Source organism: Protopterus annectens, chromosome 8.part1, assembly GCF_019279795.1.
Source record: "Protopterus annectens isolate FY-2018-M chromosome 8.part1, PAN1.0, whole genome shotgun sequence".
Lineage (NCBI taxonomy): Eukaryota > Metazoa > Chordata > Ceratodontiformes > Protopteridae > Protopterus > Protopterus annectens.
The window spans coordinates 484597360-484619052 of record NC_056742.1 but is presented as its reverse complement, the minus strand read 5'-3'; the positions used below and the strand labels follow the sequence as shown (position 1 = coordinate 484619052).

Here is a 21693-nt window from a genome sequence, read left to right as displayed (position 1 = left end):
TAATAAAGCAGTGCGTCACGTGATTTAAACAACCTAATCATCAAAATGCATTGCTTCAAACCATTCTCAATATTCAGTTAAAATAATAATTAAAAAACATTAATTCCCATTATAAACTCCTATTTTTAGTTCAAGTTTTATGTTCATTTCCTAACTCATCTCCTGTGATTAGATGTATATGCTCAAAATCTCATTCAACTGTTAAGATTAGTAATGCTTTACCTTGCACTTCTTTACGATCAAGAATGCCCAAATATCAACTTCTAAGTTGGCTCCACACTGAGCAGGGTGATTTCAGATCTCCCAGAGTGGAAATTGAAAGTCAGTTAAAAAAAAATAAATAAAAAAGCTAAGTATGACTTACAATTAAGGGTAAAAATCGGTTGCTATCAAGTAATTAAACAGTCTGAATGCCAGCAAAGAAGAATTTTCAGAAAGTAAGAAAATCAATCAAAAAAGAAACTGTTCAGCAAAACGCAGCGCACGTTTTAGCTTTGGTACAGGAGATGGTTTCCAGTAATTTAGGAGGAAACAGTAAATCAAATGGACTTGGAGGCGTTTAAAGTAAGTGAAATAGTGAAGGCTTATACAAAGTCAAATGATAAAAGGCTGGGAAAACAGAAGTAGTTTTAACTAGCTATTTAGCTAAATTGATCAAACCGCAAAAAGTGAGCATGAGAGCTTCTCATGAAATATTCCAAAAACAATGGAGTTAGAGGACAGAGCATGCAGGGAAAATCCAATATTTTTTGCAGTAATATAAAAACTGAAAGGAGCAGAATAAATTCATTTTATGAAAGTAAAGACAAACTGGATTGGTATTCCACATCACCATTTGTTAACTGAGGGGATATACATCTAGTGTATGCTCCAGATCTGGCCACAAGGAAGTAGCTGAGGCCTATATTTGTAAAGATGCAGTCATAACAGCAGAAAGAGTTGCTCTTGTAAAAATGTGGAAGAAAGGAAAAAGTATTAAATATTGGGGACAACAGAGAAAGTTTGAGGAAAATAATGATTCACTGTATATCAGGTATAAGACAAAACAAGTTTATTCTTGCAGTCAGGGAATGTGAAGAGGCAGGTGTGAGATTTAAGCTGCCACTTATTATCCAACTCCCTTCAGAATACCTTGTTTCCTGGAGAATCAAAGGCATTTTAAATGCAGAAATAGCTAAGGAGGAAATCAAGTTTAACCAACAAGGGGTGAAACAGCAAACAGAAGGGGACTCTTGCTTCTCATTAATCCGACAATAACAAAACCCAAATAGAGACTTTGCCAGTGAAAACTTTTCCATTGTTCCAAAGGAAAATGCTTGAGTGAAAGAAAAAAACAGAACAAGAGATGATTACAACAATTACAAGTACCTTGGATTTGAAACACAGACTGGTCTTGGACCAGGAAGAAGACAACAACATTGTGAAATTAGTAAATAAATGGCAGACTATCAAACATCAATCCTGTTAGATACAGGAATAGACATGTGAAATGTGAAATAGGAAGTGACTGAGAAAGTCTGGAATTTTGTTGTGTGTGTTAACCAAGTGGGTAAACTGTAAAAATATACCTTCCTTCATCTCTTGAATGCTTAGAGGGGCACTGTATGGACTACAAAAATAAGTAAAACAGTTTTTGTTCTTTTTAATATTTGTAAAAAAATAATTAGGTAAACTGTGTTACATTGTAAAGCAGTTTTGTTTGCAGTGATGGGTATTTTAAATGAGGTGGATGAGTCTTTATCACTGACTACTGTGCATGTTAAAAGATATTAAAGCAAGAAAATATATTTTCTTTCAACTGTAAGGTATTCAGGCTTTAAGGTAAGAAAAGCTGGATAGAAGCAAGTTAAAGTTAATAGAATGTTGTCATCTCGGGCTGCTGGGGGGTGGGAGATGTAAAAGAGCAGTGATCTGTAAAAGAGCAGTGATCACACCGTAGAATTAGGAAAACTTCTCGTTTTTACAGAGCTGGATATCTAGGTTAACGTTTTTAGTTGAGTTAAAGATAATTTTTTTTTCTTTTTTTAAAACAAATAGACTAAGCATAAGATAAAATAATGAAAGACATGGAAAATGTAGTTCTTTTTTGTATTTGAAAAAGTCATTAGCTATTTTTTCATAAGCAAAGGCCTTCAATTGGAGATGAAATCAACAGGTACAGGAACTTCCAAGTTGGGAGGACACTAATCAACAGTTAGAGCTGAGCTCTCCTATGGTGAAATCAGAACATGTGGAAAAAGGGTCAATGAAACAGTCAGTTAGGGATAAAACATCTGTCAATGGCTAGTAATCACGCCACCTGAATGCCAGCAATGTAGAAATTTGGAAAACCTGAGTGACAATCAACCAGAAAAGGAGACAAAAAAAATATTGGTTTGGAAGAATCATGCAGCTGTTCAGTAAATAGCAGGTCAAGTTTCAGGTTTGCTACAGGAGAAAGCTACCAATAACTTAGAGGAAAAAATAAATCAAATGCGTTCAGGGGTGTTTAAAATAATAAATGAAACCATAAAGGAATCTGTAAAACTCAAAACTAAAGACTGAAAAAATAGAAACCTTAACTAGATATTAAAATGAACTGATAAAAACTGCAAAAAATCAGAGGTTGATATGAAAAAAAAAAGGCTGGCTGAAAAAGAGCCTTCTTAACAGTTGTTTCAAAAATACAGTTACAAAACAGCACCCAGAGAAAATCTGAGATTTTCTGCAGTACCAGAGAAACTGGAAGGAACAGACTGTATTAATTTTATGAAGGAACAAGTAAGCAACTGGACGGGTATTACACACTAGGATTTGTTAATTTAAATGATATATTGTCTGTACGCTCCAAATGTGACTGGAAAGCAGCCAAGAATTACTTAAGTAAAGATGCAAACATACCAGAAAAGAGCTGCTTCTGACAAAATTCTGGAAGAAGGAAAAATATTATAAAGTGGAGACAACAGTGTGGTACATTGTTATAAACTGGTTTAACCCATCTATCTATTGCTACTCCTATGGGAAAAGTTTTGGACTTGCTTCCAGATATAATTGGTCTGAATGGGGGATTGTGTAAATTTTTGTTATTGTTATATATGATATCACTACATTATGTATATATGTTTCTTTTAGCCTAAGTATTTATTAATTGTACAATTATATTTACATGATATATTTTATTTTTATTTTTAGTCCCAAGTATGAGATAGAAATGCATAATTGACTTGTAACAAGTATATAGTGTGTGTGTATATAACATGTTTAGTAGATGGAATTAGCAGTGTAAATACACAGATTTTATTACATTTTTTATAATATATATATATATATATATATATATATTAGATTACATTATATTTTATCAAATGTGTTGAATAAGTTTTGTTAGATATGTTAGGATGTCTTTAAATTTTTAAAGTTTTTGGTGCCAAAATGGAGTATAAAAGTGAAATTCAGAAAATAATGGTAGTTTTGATGAAGTCTGCGTAAGACAGATGAAAGCGCTTAACTCTTGGCTACATTGAGTCTGTTCAAGACATTTTGTGTTGTACTATTCCTATTTTGTCAAATAAACTGTGACCTGTTCCAGCTAGGAAATCGTTGTGCCATCCTGTACCTTTGGTGGATTTACGTTGTGGTTTTTGTTCATTCATACGTTAATCTAAAATTAAACCACTAAAAAATCTGACCCAACAGTATAGACAAACTTGTAATGACCAAAAATATGAGACAAAAATCTGGACAGCTGAGAAGTATTAGGCTATAACATGTGAAACCTTCATTTTAGAACAGGGGAGGTTTGTCTGTGTTTGTGGCTGTTGAGTTAGGATAGCTGCTCCCATTATATTGTATTAAATATACTGAAATATTAAGGCTGCTTGGAGGGCAACTACTTGGATATGTTATTCACTCTCACAATTTCAGACTTCATTTATTTTTCATTGCATTGCTTGTAATTGTATCTTTAAATGTTAATGATATTGTGCCTTGTACTATTCACTCAGCTAACAGTGTTCAGAGTTCTGACCTGTTTTAATTATGGTCACCTGCAGACTTTGTTTTCAAGTTGGTAATGAAAAAAAAAATGCTTTTGATTTTGCCGATACATGAAAGAATGTTTGTAAATTTCTCCCACAACACACTTTTCTACCCTTTTTAAACTCAATTTTCATTTTACCCTATATTCATTGTACCCAGGACATTTACGGTTATGGTAAGATTTTACACAACTATTCTATGTCCTTCTATTCAATGTTCCAGTATTCTTTACATAAGGGGGAGTGTCTGAGCTGAAAAGGGAACACAGAGAGAAGGTATAGAGAAGGGGACACTAACAGGAAGCATTTTCCAAGAATCCATGGAGAATTGCCCTAGCAAATCCTGCTCTGAATCTGTAAACATCATCCAATTTGTAATGTTTTGTGAAGGTGTGAAGAGATGACCAGGTGGGCTGCTTCCAAAACAGAATGGGCATCTAGGTCCTTGAAGAAGGCCCCTAAGGATGCAAATGACCTAGTGGAATGTGCCTTGACAGATGCTGATACGGACTTTCCATGGTATCCATAGCAAAACACAATAGCCATGTGAAAATAGCTTGTTTGGATACAGGCAAACCCAGAGCCCTGGGATGAAATGAGACAAAACTGGTCAGACTTCCTGATAGACTTTGTTTTCCAAGGTAAAATCTGAGTTGTCTATGCACGTCTAAGGTGTGTAAAATCCTCTCACTAGACGATTGAAGTGAAGAGAAGAAGGAAGAATTGGATAGATTGATTGTGACAAATCGTTCACTTTTGGCAAGAAGGAATGGTTAGTTCTCAAGGATACCCTGTCCTTGTGGAAGACCAGAAAAAAAGGTGAAGCCATTAATGCCTGAATTTCAGAAACCATTCTGGCAGAGGTTAAGGCTACCAGAAGCACTGTTTTCCATGTACAAAACATTAGGGAAGCAGAAGCTGCTGGTTCAAAAGGGGCCTGGGTATATTTCTCCAGTACATAATTGAGATCCCAAGGAGGAGGAACTGGTTTCCTGGGGGTCTTAAGTTTAGGACACCCTTTAGAAAAAGCTTAACTTCCAGCCTGGAAGCTAGAGGAGGAGTCAAAGGCAAGCAGGCAGAACAATGGACCTTAACTAAGTAGTAAAAGGCCACTGCTGAGTAACTCACACAGGTAGGAAAGCACTAGTGGAATGTACACACCCCACAGGGATCCACTTTCCTTTTTTGGTACCAAATGGAAAATCTTCTCCATTTGGAAATACAAGATTTTCTGGTAGTATATTTCCTGGCCTCCTGCAAAACCCTTAGCACGTCCTTAGAGAATAAGTGCCTGAAAGCGATCAAAAATTGATCTACAGGGTCAGTTGTAGAGTCAGCAATTGTGGGTGGATCAAAGATCCCTTGTCCTGAGTGAGAAGATCCAGCTAGTGAGGCAACATGTAGTGGTGGCTAACTGCAGAAGAAGAGGGAACCAGTGCTGTCTTAGCCAAAAGGGAGTCACTAACAAAATTTTTGGTTTGTCCTGTAGAATTTAACAGGACTTTCTGAATTAAGGGGAAGGGGGAATGCATAGAATAACCCCCCCTTCCATGAGAACGAGAGGGTGTCCACCTTCCACACTTGAGGATGAGGGACCCTGGCACAGAAGCGAGGAAGTTGTCTGCTCATAGGGGAGGCAAAAAGGTCCAGTTCTGAAGTACCCAACTGGTGAACTAGGTCCAGGAACACATCTCTGTGGAGCATCCACTCATGAGATTGTGTCATGGACCTGCTTAAAGCATCTGCCACAAAGTTCTGAGCTGAAGGAAGGTACACAGCATGCAGAGTTACCTTGTATAAGGCAGCCAATTCCCAAGTCTTGATGGCCAAACGACAGAGGAGATAAAGTTTTGTGCCCCCATGCTTACATACCAAAGGACTGTAGTACTGTCTGTGAAGATCTGTAGTGGTCCTAGCAGGAATACAGTGTGAAAGGTCTATAAGGATAAAAGTAAAGCTCTCATTTCCCTGATGTTGCTAATTTCCTTCCTTTGAAAATTGGACTAAAGGCCTTGAACTTTCCTGGAAGCAAAGGTTGCTCCCCACCCAAAGTCTGAGGCATCTGTGAAGAGTTGCTGAGCTGGTTGAGGAATCTGTATAGGAAGGCCAGCGTTCTGATTGAGTTGCCACATCCAATAACCTAACTCTGCTTTCAAGCAGGGAAGAAGGGGAATCATGACATCTAAAGGATGAGCATGTTGGGACCAAACTATCTTGAGAAACCACTGGAATTTTCTCATGTGTAACTTTGTAAAGGGCAGCATGGGAATAGTGGAGCACATAAACCCCAGCAGTCTCAGAAACTCCCTGGCCATGATGTAAGGCAGAGGCAGAAGATCCTCCATGAATGCCCTCAGATAGGTTGCTTTCTCCACCAAGAGAAAAAACATCATCAAATTTGTGCGAAAGCTGCACCCCATGAATACAAGATCCTGACTTGGTGTGAGACAGGACATTTTGAGATTTATTGTGAAACCCAGTGCCTGAAGAAAGGAAATGGCTAAATTCAAATGTTGATTTAAGGTGTCTGGGCTGTTTGCCAGAAACAGCAGATCGTGTAAATATGGGTAAACTTGAAGTCCTTTCAGCCTTAAGTATGTAATGGCTGGGGCTAGGCAATTTGTGAATACCTCTGGAACAGCAGAAAGACCAAAGGGAACATCAGTAAATTGAAAATGCAAAGAACCCACTGAGAAGCACAAACATTTTCTGAAGAGGGGGTGTATGAGGATATACAGGTATGCACCCTTGAGATCCAGAGAAGCTAAAAAAGCTTGAGGGGTGACTGGGGGCAGAAGAGTAGGTAGGAATAGCATTCTGAAGGAAGGCACCACCAGGAAGGTGTTTAATAGGGAAAGATCTAAGACAGGCAGCCTCCAAGGGCCATCTTTCCTTGGAACTAGGAACATTCTGGAGTAAAAACCCCTTCCCTGCTGGTCCCGAGGGACAGAGTGAATGGTGCCTTGGTTGGAAAGTTGATCCAGAATCAAGGGAAACAGATGCAGTTGACTGCAGGGAGGCTGAGGAATTCCCTGGATGGGTGGGAGGGTGTTCTGAGTCAAAGAGTCCGTTCTGGATGATTGAAATCATCCGGGAGTCCTGGGTGATCTTCATCCACTTGGTAGGGAGAGGGGGGGCGGCAAAGGGACAGAGGGATATGACTTGGAAGAGGGTGCAAGGCATCACAGAAGACACGGTCTTGGCTGAAAGGGCAGCTGAGGAGGGGCCACAACAGCAACTGTAGGAGTGACAGTCTTAGCCTGTGGGTGCTCCCTGGAAGGCCTGCGGGGTCTAGTTCTAGAAGGAACGAGCAGGTTTCTTAAAGGAAATCATTGCCGGGAAATTTGTATGAAATTTTGAAACTGCTGAAACCAGAAGGTGTTTCAAATCCTTTTTCCTGCAGTGACAAACAACTCTGCAGCTGCTTTTCCAAGCAGTGAGGAATTGTCCAGTGGGGCATCAAGCAATTTTGCCTTGATATTATCAGAAAGTGCCTGAAGATACAGCCAGGAATGTCTTCTTAGAACAGAAGCTGCTGCTCTGGCAGAGGCCTCCATTGCATCATAACTACACTTGATAGAGTGTCTAGCTACCTGAGAGGAGGATGACAGGAGAGCAAGGTACTGAGATTTTGCCTCTAAATCTGGCAAAAAGGAAAAAGTCTAGGTGGCCTGAGTAAGCAAGGCTAGAGCATACCTGGACAGGAGTGTTTGATAATTACTTGCCAAGGTAGAAGAGGTATATACCTTCTTGCTCAACCTTTCCAAAAATGTACTTTCCTTACCAGAAGGAAGTAACTTCGTAGAAGGTGATAACTGTGAGGACTTATCTGAGGTAATGGAAACCACAGCAGGATCAGCTGAGGGGCATTTAAAAATAAATTTGCAATCCTCAGGGACCTTATAAAAATGGACAGGTCTCTTTGGGTCAGGGGCTTGGAAGTCAGGAGTCTTAGATGCAGCCTTGTCTAAAAAGCCTGGCAGAACTGGTAGGACTGCTGAAGGAGCAGGGGCCTCTACCTGTAAAAGCTCATAATATCTCTTCTGTTCTTCAGAGATTTGAGAAGAATCCCACTTGAAAAACTTCCTCATTTTATGAGCAGTGTCCCCAAAGGAAAGATCTTCCATGGGAGAATCCCCCCCATTAGACTCCTCCTCTGGGGAAGCATATTCCAGAAGAGAGGGAATTTGAGTGGAGTAAGCTAAAGAGTCTTCAGAACCTGTGTCATGAATTTGAAGTTTTGCAGGCTGCCCTGAAATAAGGCCTTGTACCCTGGACGGCTGCACTGGAAAAGAAGCAAAGGCCGGGTCTGCAATGGATGAAGGCGAAGTTGCAGGCCTCAAAGCCATCAGGGCCTTAATAAGGTCCTGCGAAAAAAACTTCCCAATCCGACATAGGAGTAGAAGTAGCAGGAAACATGCTTAGTGCTTTGCTTCTTCTTGACAGGTTTTTCCTGTTGAGGAGAAAAAGCTGACATAGGCCTAACCTCTGGTAATTCCTTGGACAAGAAAGCTGGAGCAATTCCCGAGTCTTCTGCAGTCACTAGCTGCAGTTCCCCCACATCATCCAGACGTTTGCATGGCCTAGGATCCACACTCCTGATGGCTTCCATCCCAGTACCCACCAAGGGAATGGATCCTACCTCTGATCATACCACTGAGTTTTCATCAACCTCAAGGGCTACGTCAGAGGAAGCAGGTGCAGCTATAGAGGATTTGGGCCTTGCCTTGTTGACCTTCCCTCTTTACAGACAGCTCAGAAGTACTCGCGGAACTCTCCAAAGCTTCCCTAGACAGACGTATTTGGTTTTCCAAGTATAAATTCAAAGCCGACAGATGACTCCACAAAGTTTTGGGGATGAAAGCCTGATAAATACAACAGGACTGGTGATCGTGAGTAGGCTCTAAGCAAAACAAGCACAGTTCATGACTATCTTTATGTGGAGTTTGCCTTCCACACCTACACTTGTCCTTCTTGGATGACATTAACAAAACAAAAGGTAGTAGCAATATATTAAATCCCCTATATGGGGTGCTTATCTGAAGCTGTAAGACAAACCAACATGATCCAACGGCAGACCGAATGTATGAGTCAACGTTTCAGAATGGTGATGAAAAAGGTCTGAAGATGATAGGTGCGGATGTCCCTTTTATGGCTGACTTTGTCTGTGCCTACGTGTGACGTCCCATGTACAAGCAAGTGGCTCTAAGCTTTTGTAGACAGGCCGGACGTCAGGTCATTTGGGCGAAATACAACCCATATGTAAAGAATACTGCAACACTGAAAAGAAGGACCATCAGCCTGCTAAACATTAAAATAAGTATGCAAGCCAAAAGTTGGAAATGTACATTCAAAACAACTGTCAAGTATAACAGGTGGGCGTAATACCATCACTATCATAACAGCTAACCTGTCCATATTACAGGTATAAACAAAAAAACAGAGTACTGAATTACATTAAGAAGATTAAAGCACAAATAGCAATGTTGCAGGAGACGCATCTGGATAGAAATGAGCATAGAAAAGTGACAAAAAATCGACAATCGGCAGAATATCAAATACAAAGGAAAATAGGAGTAATAATAATGATCGCCAGAGGGTCTCCTATAGTGACAGAAGGAGAAACTAACAATTACAAATTTATCATAGTAAGGGATTATCAGCAAAGGAGGAGGATTGCACTGTCGTGCATGTATATTTTACCTAAAACTACTCTTATAGCGCTTAAGAGAGACAATAAGATTTCAGCAGGGAAGACATATGGCTGAGGACTGGAACCTGGCTTGCAATAGTGAGGACGTATCAGGGCAACCCTTATTAACATTATTTTCCGTTGAAAGTGCTCCTAACATGGGGGTGGGAACAGCCTCTGAAACAGACTAATGAAGAATAAAACCATGTGGCGATCATCATCGTCAAACCTCTTTTCCCCATTTTCTACATGGGGTTGGGGTGTCTATCACCTGCCACCCTTCTTTCTTGATTCAATGCCACTCTCCTACCTTCTTTGACAGTTATGCCTGACTGTCACAGGTCTTCTATCACAAAATACATCTCTTTGCTAGACTCCCTCTTTCCTTCTTCCTGACTGTCCCAAATCATCTTCAGACGACTGCCTCCTGCTTCACTGCATTTGCACCAACCACCATTTCCTGTTTTCTTTTAAACACACTGCAACCGGAGCTACTCTGGCTTCCACTCTGATGCACTCATTTCTTTGTTCCAGTGTGCATCCTCCCACCCATCTCAGGTACTTCATCTCCATCATCTCTAGCTTCCTCAATTGCTATGCAGCTGCTCTGCCTTTACTGTCCAAGTTTCTGTACCATACAGTAGCACTGGTTGCACCACTGTTTTGTGCAACCTACTTTTCAGCTTCTTTGGCATTCTTCTGACAAACTGCCCTTGACAGTCTGTGCCAGGTGACTGCAGCTCCTCTGATTTTAGCTTTCACCTCTTCATTCAAACTTCCCTTCTCCTCAACCAACCCCTCACAGATACCTGAAGCTGTTAACCTGTTGCACTATTTCCCCCTCTATCTCAATTCACAGCTTATTCCAGTTTCCCCATTTGTTGCCATTACAACCATCTTATCTGTACCCAGTTTCATCCCATGTGCAGTCTATTCCCATATTCTTTGCTGAAGTTCTTGCTCAAAGTCTACCTGTAATCCAACACAGTCTACATACTATAACTTTGCTGATCCAACTCCTCCAAACTGTTTGCTAATACAATCCATCACAAGTATGACCACCAGTGGATGAAGAGCTTGTCAAACTTGTGGATGGGTTTGGTCTGATCTATGTACATCTAAGGAGTGAAATAGCTTCTATGTCATTTTTGTGGAGAGGGGAAAAAGGTTGGCAGGTTGATACCCTGGTTCAGGGACAGCTCATTGACTACTTTAGCCATGAAGGTTGGGTTAGTACGTAAACATACTCTGTCCTTGTGAAAGGCCATAAGCGCCTGGAGATGCCAAACCCTGCTGGCTGAAGTGATGGCCACAAAGAGTATAGTCTTCTAAGTGCAGTGTTAGAGGGAGCAGTCTTTAGCTGGTTCAAAGGGTGGAAGAGTAATTATTTTCTAGAACAAAATTTAGATCCCAAGGAGGCGGACTGGGTTTCCTTGGGGGCCTGAGATGTAGTGCCACTTCCACAAAAGGTTTGACTTCTAATCTTGAAGCCAAAGGTGGTACCAGGGGCAGGCACACTGAGATGGCAGAAAATCCATTGGTTTTAATGGAGAAGTAGGATAGTCCCGAATTCATTAGGTCACACAGGTTGACAAGACCACTGGGGGCTCTGCCGTCAGTGGCTGTTAGTTGTTTTTCTGACACCATATTGAAAATCTCTTCCACTTAGGTAAAATTTCCTTGTAGTTGGTTTCCTGGCCTCCTGCAAAACCTGAAGCATGTCCTCTGTGTACAGGTGTTTTGAAGGGAATCAGCACCCTATCACCCACATTGCAAGATTCAGTGTGAACAGTTAGGGGTGTAAGAGTGTTCCCTTCTCCTGTGTGAGCAGGTCCATTTGTTGGGGTAACTTGTGGTGATTGCCCTTGGCTAGATGTAGTAATAAGGGGAATCAATGCTGTATTGGCCAACAGGGAGTCACCAGCAAGATTTGAGGCTGTTCCTTCTGAATTTTCAGTAGGACTCTGAATAAGAGGGAAGGGGGAATGCATAAGCGTACACACATTTCCATGGGATTGAGACAACATCCACCTTCCATGCTTCTGGGTGTGATGCCCTGGAGCAGAAGGCTGGGAACTGTCTGTTCATGGGGAGGCAAAGAAATCCACATCTGGAATTGATGGACCAGGTCCGGAAATGCATCCCTGTTCAGCATCCACTCTTGTGACAGAGTCATGGTCCTGTTTAATGAGTCTGCCATCACACTGTCTGCAGAAGGGATGTATACAGCTTGGAGCAGGATCTGTTTTTCCAGGGTGATTTCTCAAGCCTGCTGTGCTTGCCTGCACAGGAGGTAGGACCTTGCCCCCCCCCCCCCCCCGGCTGTTTGTTTGTTGATGTGCCACAGCACTGTGGTATTGTCTGTGTATCACCTCAGAGTGCCTGGAAGAAGTTGATCCTTGAAGATTGTCAAGGCTGGTATTGTCTGTGTACCACCTCAGGATGCCTGGTAGAAGCTGATCCTTGAATATTATCAAGGCCAATATCAAGGCTGGTAATGTCTGTGTACCACCTCAGGGTGCCTGGTAGCAGCTGATCCTTGATTATCAAGGCCAATATCAAGACTCTCACTTCCTTGATACTGATGTGGTCTTTCTGTTGAGTGAGGGTCCACATGTTCCTTACTCTCCATTCTCCTAAGGTTGCACCCCACCCTGTGTCTGATGCATCTGTAAAGAGATCCTGGTTGTTAGGCATTGGCTGTATGGACAGGCTGGGATTTGACTGAATCTGGGTTATCCACCATTTCAGTTCCGTGCCCAGGTATGGAAACATGGGGATCATGAACTCTAGGGGATATGTAGGTGTTGCTTCCACATTGTTCGCAAGTACCACTGGAATTTCCTCATGTGAAGCCTTGCCAGAGGTGTTCGCACGTACCACTGGAATTTCCTCATGTGAAGCCTTGCCAGAGGTACCATGGGGATGGATCAAGGCCATGAAGCCTAGGATTCTGAGAAATTCCCTGTCTGAGATGGCATTGAGAGGAAGAATTTCCCGGAAGTAAGAAGTGAGCATCATGCTTTTTTCTGGGGGAAGGCAGGTCATCATCTCCCTTGGCAGAATCCAACATCCCAGGAACATCTGATCCTGTCAGGGTATCAGGGAAAATTTTTTGAGGTTTATAGTAAATCCCAGATCTGTTAAGAGGGAGATGGTGAAGTCCAGGTGTTGTAAGGTCATGGTACTTGATGTAGCCTGAATGAGGATGTTGTCGAGGTAGGGGAAAAGTTGCATTCCCTTTGTCCTAGCAAAGGCCATGACTGGAGTCAGACATTTTGTAAATAATCTTGGGGCCTTAGAGAGACCAAATGGTAAAGCACAGAACTGAAAGTGTGCAGAATCCATTGAGAAGTGAATGAATTTTTTGAAGAGTGGATGGACTGGGATGTGTAAGTAGGCATCCTTTATATCCAAGGATACCAAAAAGACATGTGGAAGGATCAGGGGCAGAAGGGTAGGTAGAGAAAGTGCCCGAAAAGAGGGAACCCGGAGGAAGGTGTTGAGGTGTGATAGGTCCATGACAGGTCTCCAGGGACCTTCCTTTCTGGGGACCAGGAAAATTCTTGAATAAAACCCTTTTTCTCTAGCAGGTGAAGGGACTTCCTGAATTGTTCTCTGAGCGAGAAGTTCCTGCAGGACTGGGGGGAAGCTTTTTGCTTGGTTTTGGGGGGGGGGGGTTGAGGAATGCCTTTGGGAGTAGGTCTGGCCTCCCAAGTCATGAAGTACCCCTACTTTATGAGAGAAAGGACCCAAGAGTCCAGGGTAACCTGCTTCCAAGCGTGGAGGGACAGGGAGAGGCGCAAGGAAAGAGGAGTGCCTGGGTAAAGAACCTGGTAGTCATAGGCTACCAGGCTTCCCCTGAAATTAGTGTTTTGATGCAGGAGTGGAGGGAACAGACCTAGAAGGGGGCTGTTTCCTGTGGTCCTTTCTGGTCTTAGCTGGCATTTTCCTGGAGGTTCTTACAGAGAAGACACTGGCAGGGTAATTCCTTTGAAAACGTGGGACTGGGGAGACAAAAATATGTCTCAGTTCCTGCAGTTCCTCACATTTAGTCTGGAGGGCCTTGAAGAGGTCAGCAGCAGCTGTACCAAACAAGTTCTTATTGTCTTGAGGAGCGTCCGAGAGTTTAGATTTGATATCATCAGGAATGGGCTGCAATCTAAGCAGAGAGTATCTCCTGAAGACAGATCCAGAGGCAGCAGCTCTGGATGAAGCTTCTATGGCATCGTACCTACACTTAATGAAGTGTTTGGTTACGTGGGTGCAGGAATTCAAAACAGTGTATATTTTGGTCTTGGCTGGGGAGTCGGGGATCTCACCCATTTGTTTCACCACATCTGCCATCACAGTCAAAGAGTATTTGGCCATATGTGTTTGGTAGTTGATGGCTCTTACTCCTAAGGTGGCACTGGTGTATACTTTTTTCCCCAGATGTTCCATTAGTCTGCACTCTTTATCTGAGGGCAGTAGAGAGGTGGAGGGAAGTAATTTAGAAGTTTTATCAGCAGTCACAGTAATAACTGAAGGGTCTACAGATGAGGCTTTGTACAGAAATTCTGCTTCATCAGGGACCTTATAGAATCTACCTGGGCATTTGGGTGCAGGGGATTGCGAATCAGGATTTTTTGAAGCAGCCAGGAAAACAGGGTGTATGGGGGGGGGGGGTTTACAGCAGAGGGGCTAGGAGACTCCAATTGGAGTAGTTCATAATATCTCTTTTGGGTCTCAGTGACCTGACTGCTGTCCCACTTGAAGAAAGTCTGCATTTGTGTAATGGTCTCACCAAAGGTGAAATCCTGTCCTGGGGAGTCTGTGTCATTGGACTCCTCTTCTGGGAAGGCATCACCCAGAGAAGAAGTAAACTGGGAGGAATAAGTGAGGGATTCATCATCCGATGAATCTTCTTCTCCAGAGTAGACGTTGGGAGCAGGTCGCTTAGAGGTAGAAGCTGAAGGGGCCTGGGCCGGAATCTGCGCCTGACATAAGGCCAGGAAAGTGTTCAGAAGGCCTTGGCTGAAGGTCTGCCAATCTGGAGGCTGTTCGAATGAAGGAGTAGCTGGAGGATGAGAAATATGCTTAGTCTTTTGTTTTCTCTTTTTATGTTACTCCGATGGCAACAAATCGTAGATACGATGAGGGGTAGGAGGACCGGACGGCACTCCACAATGTCAGAGGCTATACTTTCTCTCACAACAATCGGAGAGACCCCACACGGACCCTTGGGAATTATAAGACTAGGCTCCCCCTTGGTGACCAAATCAGATGCCTGCGAATCCTTCCAGGATGGGACCTCGGGTGTTGTATCGGCTTCCTCCGGGCTATCTGCCAAAGGAAGATCTGAGGACTCTGGCTTGGACTCCAGGCCTTCACTGGCCTCAAGAGGTATGGCTGGAATAGAGGGCGCAGCAGTCGATTCAGGCCTAGACCTTTTTGCCTTCTTGACTGGAGGTTCTTCCGAGGAACCCGACGTTGGAGCCTTATGAGAAGCTAACCGTTTAAGCCTTTGATTCTCTAGGCAGAGTTTCAATGCTAAGCGGCTTCTAAGGGTTTTGGGGATGAAGGCCTGACAAATACTACAGCTGGTATGGTCACGTTCTTGGCCTAAGCAAAAAGTACAGTTGTGTACCTACCATAAATGTAGATGTTCGAGTGTATTCACTGTTGCAGTCATTACTCTTGGGTTATCCTGCTGGCAGGCTACCCGCAGTCGGCCAGAATTCCAAAGTCTAGGTCCGGCATTGGTTGTTGTAGCCTCTTCCCTGACATCAGTGCACCAGGGGTATAAAAGATGCAGCCGATGCCATTTTCTTCAGTTTTTCTTACCCCAGATGTCAGGTGCCCCCAAATTGGAAGGCTGAAAGAATATGCCAATAAAAATACATGCACAAAAATAACATGTCCTTCATCTACAAACAAATACACCAAATAGGTTGTATAGGATAGAGAAGTGCAGATAAGTCCCAGCAAAGAAAAGGGGGATGGTGGGTGGGTAACCTGGACTGCAACAGTGAATACACTCAAACATCTACATTTATGGTAGGTACACAACTGTACTATGTTCATCGTGTTTCACTGTTACAGTCATTACTCTTGGGTTGAATCCCAAAGCTGAGGTAGGGTGGCTGGGCTAAATAGGATTAGGAGAGGCTATGAGGCCCTGCAGAACTGCAGTGGCAAAGCCTGCTCTGGACTTAGAGTAAAGAGGTAAGTGGTAGTGCTTTGTGAAGGTGTGCACTGAACTCCAAGTTGCAGCTTCTAAGATATCTTTGGTTGGTACTCCTCTGAGGAAGGCTGCTGAAGTGGCTGCTGCTCTGGTGGAATGAGGCCTAATGTCCTTAGGCACTGATTTGCCATGTTGAAAATAGAAACTGATGCAATGGCCTATCCGTTTAGAAATAGTCTGTTTTGAGATAGCCTTTCCTTGTGAACCTGCAGCATATGACACTAAAGGTTACTCAGTCTTTCGGAAAGCTTTAGTTCTGTCCAAGTAGAATCTTAACTGCCTGTGTATATCCAAAGAATGCAGAATTTTCTCACCCTTGTTCTGTGGCTTAGGATAAAAGGTTGGCAAGTGAATGGTTTGGTTGAGGGCCACACTGGACACCACCTTAGGCATAAATGTAGGGTTTGTCCTCAGAGAAACCCTGTCTGGATGAAAAATGATGAAAGGTTCCACAGCCATGAGTGCTTGCAACTCCAAGACTCGCCTTGCAGAGGTTATTGCTAGGAGCAGAGCTGTTTTCCAGGATAAGAATTTTATATCTGCTGTTGATGCTGGCTCGAAAGGAGGCAGTGTGAGTTTTTCCAAAACATAATTGAGGTCCCAGGTCGGAATTGGTGCTCTCCTTGGAGGCCTAATGTTTTTGGCCCCTCTGAGGTACTGCCTTATTAAAGGATGAGAAAAGATAGGTGGTTCCGTATTGTAATGGGCTGAAATGGCAGAGGCATGAATTTTAATAAATGAGAAAGAAAGGCCTTTGTTTAGCATCTCAGTTACGTATTATAAAATCTGAGGGATATTTGGTACACACATGTCAATGCATTGTTCCTGGTTCCAAGCACAGAATCTCTTCCATTTTTCTGCATAAGATTTTCTGGTACTAGGCCTCCAGGCCTCCCAAGATAACATCCATAACAGCTTTTGAAAGAGGAGTGTTCTGAATGGCTACATTATCCGCCAAGCTGCCAGATTTAAGGTCCTGAGTTGGCTGTGCAGGATCTGATTGTTTTGTTGGGTCAGCAAGTGAAGTTTGAGGCAGTATCCAAGCTGGACCTTGAGACAAGCTCTTTAGGATTGGGTACCAGTGCTGGCGTGGCCAATCTGGTGCAATCAGTATCATTTTTGTCTTCTCTTGTCTGACCTTTACGAGTACCCTGGGAAGGAGAGGCAGTGGGGGAAAGGCATATACTGTTAGATTTTTCCAGCTGAAGGATAGGGCGTCCACTTTCCATGCTTGCTTGTGATAAATCCTTGTGCAAAATTTCTGCAATTGGCAGTTGTGAGGAGAGGCAAATAGATACATGTCTGGGCATCCCCATTTCCTTATTATCATGCTGAAGACTTGTGGATCCAGTTTCGATTCATGGGGATCCATGAGGTTTCTGCTTAGCTCGTCTGCCAGAGTATTTGATTTTCCTGGCAGGAATTGTGCTTGCAGGTGAACTGGAAAAGCCGATGTTGTGTCCCATAAGGTCATTGCTTGTCTGCAGAGGGGGTAGGAATGTGTACCTCCCTGCTTGCTTATGTACCACATGACCGTAGTGTTGTCTGTCTATCAGTAACTGTCCTGGATGAAGCAGGTTCTTGAAGCTGTCAGGGCATTTTGAACAGCTAGCATCTCTTTTTGATTGATGTGAAGATGCATCTGGTTTGCAGGCCATGTGCCCTGTATACATTTTCCTGCCATTATGGGCCCCCCAGGCATAATCTGGTGCATCCGTTGTCAGTGTTTGGCTGTGGGTAAACTGAATGGCAGACCCTTGTTGTGGTGACAGGCTTCTGCCCACCATCGAAACTCCTGTTGCAGGCAGGGAATGAGTGCAATTACTGTCTCCAGGCTGTGGCAATGTTGAGTCCAAACACTTTTTAGATACCATTGTAGTTTCCTCATATGCAGTCTGGCATATGGAATTAGTAGAATGCAGGATGCCATGAAACCCAAGGCCTGCAGGATTTTCCTTGCAGATAAGTGGGTTTTTGTTGTCAAATTCTTAAAGTAAGTAGTCAGTTGCTTTTGTTTGTCTGGCGTGAGATAAGCCATCTAGGCAATTGTATTTAGGCTTGCACCCAGGAATATTATCTCTTAAGAGGGCACTAGTTTCGATTTCTTTTCGTTTACTTTGTACCCTAGGCCAATTAATAATCTTTTTACAAACGCCAGATGCTTTAGAAGAATGTCTGTTCTCTGCTTGAATTAGGCAGTCGTCCAAGTAGGGGTATATTTGAATTCCTTTTTGTCTGCAAAACGCAACTACTGGTGCCAGGCATTTTGTGAAGACCCTGGGCGCAGTAGATAAGCCAAAGGGCAGTGCAGAGAATTGGTAATGCAGTGAGCCAGCTATGAAACTGAGGTATCTTCTGCAAGATTGTCTGACTGGGACATGCAGGTATGCCTCTTTTAGGTCCAAAGTTACGAGCCAAGCCTTCTTGCCCAGCATGGGCAGTAGCTGCTGTAGAGTCAACATCTTGAATTTTGGAACTTCCAGAAACGTATTTAGTATAGACAGGTCCAGTATTGGTCTTCAGGTTTTGTCCTTTCTGGGTACTAGGAAAAGTCTGGAGTAAAATCCTTGCCCCTGCTCTTGTTGTGGTACATGCTGAATGGCCCTCATATCCATGAGGGCTATAATTTGTTTTTGTGCCTCTGCCCACTGATTGTGTGGCAGGTCTGGCATACCTTTTGACCTTGGTAGTGTGAGAAAATGGAACCTGTAGCCTTGGGATTTTTAAGACCCATTTGCCTTGGGTAATCCTTTGCCAATTTGATGAAAAAAGTGCTATTTTATCCCCCTAAGGAGGCTGCCAAAAGAAAAGTGCTTAGATCTGGTAGAGGAAAGTCATTGGGACTGTTTCCTGAAAGGTTGTGATTTGTCTTCTCCGCTTTTGGAGGTAGGAGCACCCAATTGTTTAGGCCTGTATGAGCCTTGGGGCTGAAATCTGCCTCTGGGATGCCTGTATCTTCCTCTTTGTGGTCTGTCTGACACTGGAAAGGACCAATTTTTAGAAGGCCAGTTTCTGCTAAACCTGGGTGGCTGTACCTGTAAGAAATCCTTGACTGTTTGCATGGATTTTGCTTTATCCTCCATTTTTCAACACCTCTTCTGCTTTAGTACCAAAGTATCATGCTGTAATTGTGCATCTAATAATTTTGCTTTAACATGATCAGGCAGATTTTGTTCCTTTAACCAAGCATGCCTTCTAATAACAGTACCTGTAACAGCGGCCTTGCAAGAGGCCTCCAGTGAATCATAACCACATTGCAAAGTATGCTTCCCCACTTGTTCAGCTGCATGCAATAAATCCTGCAATTCCTTGTTCTCTGAACATTCAGTGTTTGTCAACATTTTCTGTTTAAGCAGTGACATTAAATATTGCTGATATTTAAGCAAATGAAACTAACAATTTAAAGCCCTTACAGCCAGGGTAGCAGAAGTGTAGACTTTTTCCCCCCCATCTGTCTAGAGCCCTGGAATCCCTATCAGAGGGGACGGGGTTTTTTGCAGTGGAAGCTCTAACCCCGTTGGGACCCTGAGATATAGTTTCTGGGTCAGCAGTGGGCTTTTTATACAGGAATTTATGAGAATCCGGGAACCTGTAGTATCTGTCTGGCTTAGCAGGTGCAGGGGGTAGAGAGTCTGGGGACAGGCCGGACCCTGAAAATACATCATCTACAATATCTAGTACAGGTGGAATAGCAAGGGGTCTGTGCTGAGGAAGTAGCAGAAAGTCTATGAGCCTTTTCTTAGATTCAGAATAATCTTGGCTCTCCCAGTGGAAATGTTCCCTCATGGTATGTAGGGTTTCCCCAAAAGAATAATCCTCAGGAGGAGAGGCTGAAGGAATGATTCTTCAGCATCAGAATCCTCATAGGGAAGCATGGAGTAATCCTGTTCAGAAGAGGAATCAGAGGAAATAGAAACCTGATCAGAAGAATCATACTCTGTCTCTTGCCTAGGACTCTTATCAGAAGGGGGATGGGAGCCCCTGATCAAAGTAATTAGATCTTCGGCCATTTTGAGCATCTGTTTTTTAGGCATGGAAGTCTGAGTAGGAGAATGCTGTACTTGTTTCTTTGTCTTTAGTGCTGCTTTAGTCTTTGTCTTTGAAGCTGAAGATGGCTTAATATATAGTTGTGTAGGTCTGAAGACACCCTCAGAAGCCGATGCCTGCTCAGCGGCTCCGGACAAATCTGAGGGAATGATTTCCGAGTGTCCAATACCTTGAGTATCCAGAGGCCCAGTCGGCTTCACGTGGGAGTCGGAAGCGGCCTGTGGCTCTGAGGTAGCGGGCACCAGGGGCTGCGAAAGCGCCTCACTGAGAACCAGCGAACCGGCGACTGGCTAGACTTTGGAATTCTGGCCGACTGCGGGTAGCCTGCCAGCAGGATAACCCAAGAGTAATGACTGCAACAGTGAAACACAATGAACATCAGGCAGAACTCATGAGAGTCCTTATGTGGAATTTGCCCTCTTACCCGACATGAACCCAAAGCAGTAGCATGCAAATAATAAACAAAAAAAAAAAAAAAAAAAAAAAAAAACGCTATGGGGTATTTATCTGAAGTCGGATAGTGAAAAATCACTTTTTCCGAAAAATGACGACCAGAGCTGGCAGTCGCACAGGCAGCAGAAAAGTTCTGAAGAAGGTGCGTGCTGACATTCGCTTTACTCCAGATGTCCATTTACAACAGGCGTGCACCTCAGTGGTAGCATTTAACTTTTGTATGATGGCCGAATGTACGAGAGCTCACCAGATCCAAACTCCCTGATGCTATAGACACAGCAGCATATGAATAGAAAAACACCTGCTTGCCCAGGGGATGCATCAGTCACCATCTTGGTGAAATAAAGCTTACTGCAAACTTCCCTCTGTGCATTCTGAATCACCTTGGCCCAATGAGGAGTCCTGTGGTACTGATTTTCTTTTAAAATATTTTTCCCCCTGTCTAAGTTATATGGCAGTGTCTTACCTTAACAGTATATTGTAGTTCACTAACTGTGCTTAAAGATCATGTGTAATGCTTTTTCCCCCACAACTTTGCAGTTCCACTTGCACTATAAAAGCATAGTACAGTTGTTATGCCACTGCAATATGTCATTTGTTTACTTTCTATAAGTGCTTTTTCTTTCAGACTTTGTCTCATTACACTCATCACCTTGAAGCAAAGTCGGGGGGAGGGTTGCCACATTCTACAGACAAAGGAGGTGAACCATTAGTACTGCATATTTTCTCTCTTTTCTTCCTTTGTTTGGTAAATGTATGGCCTACGAGAGGGACATATTGTTCATTACTGTAGGCATGAAAGAGGAATTAACTCTCAGGGTTACCTTGTTCTTGTGAAAAATAAGAAAAGGTAGAATGGTCTCAAGTGCCTGCAGCTTTGAGACTCTACTAGCAGAAGTGACAGCCAGTAGTAAAATAGTTTTCTAGGTGCAGAATTTGAGATTTGCTGAAGTAGTTGTTTCAAAAGGCATTAAGTAAGCTTTTCCAATAAAAAACTGAGGTCCCAAGGAACAGGCTTGGGCTTCCTTAGGGGTCCTAGATGTAATACCCCTTTTAGGAATTTTTACGTTGGACCTAGACGTAACAGGTGGACTGAGACAAATATAGGCAGTGAAGGCTGACAGGTGGATCTTGAAGAAGGAACATGCAAGACCTGCTTTCATGAGTTTGCACAAATACTTTAGCATGGAAGACGTGTCTGATTTTGAGGGCTCCACCAGTAAGAAAATCTCTTCCATTTGGCTATACAGGATTTTAAA

At 43.0% G+C, this 21693-nt stretch overlaps 1 protein-coding gene across 1 annotated transcript in view; it reads right to left on the bottom strand.

Annotated features, from left to right (window-relative positions):
- The window catches only part of CHD9 (chromodomain helicase DNA binding protein 9), a 2842495-nt gene that overhangs the window by 1108430 nt on the left and 1712372 nt on the right, over nt 1-21693 (bottom strand). The window lies entirely within an intron of this gene.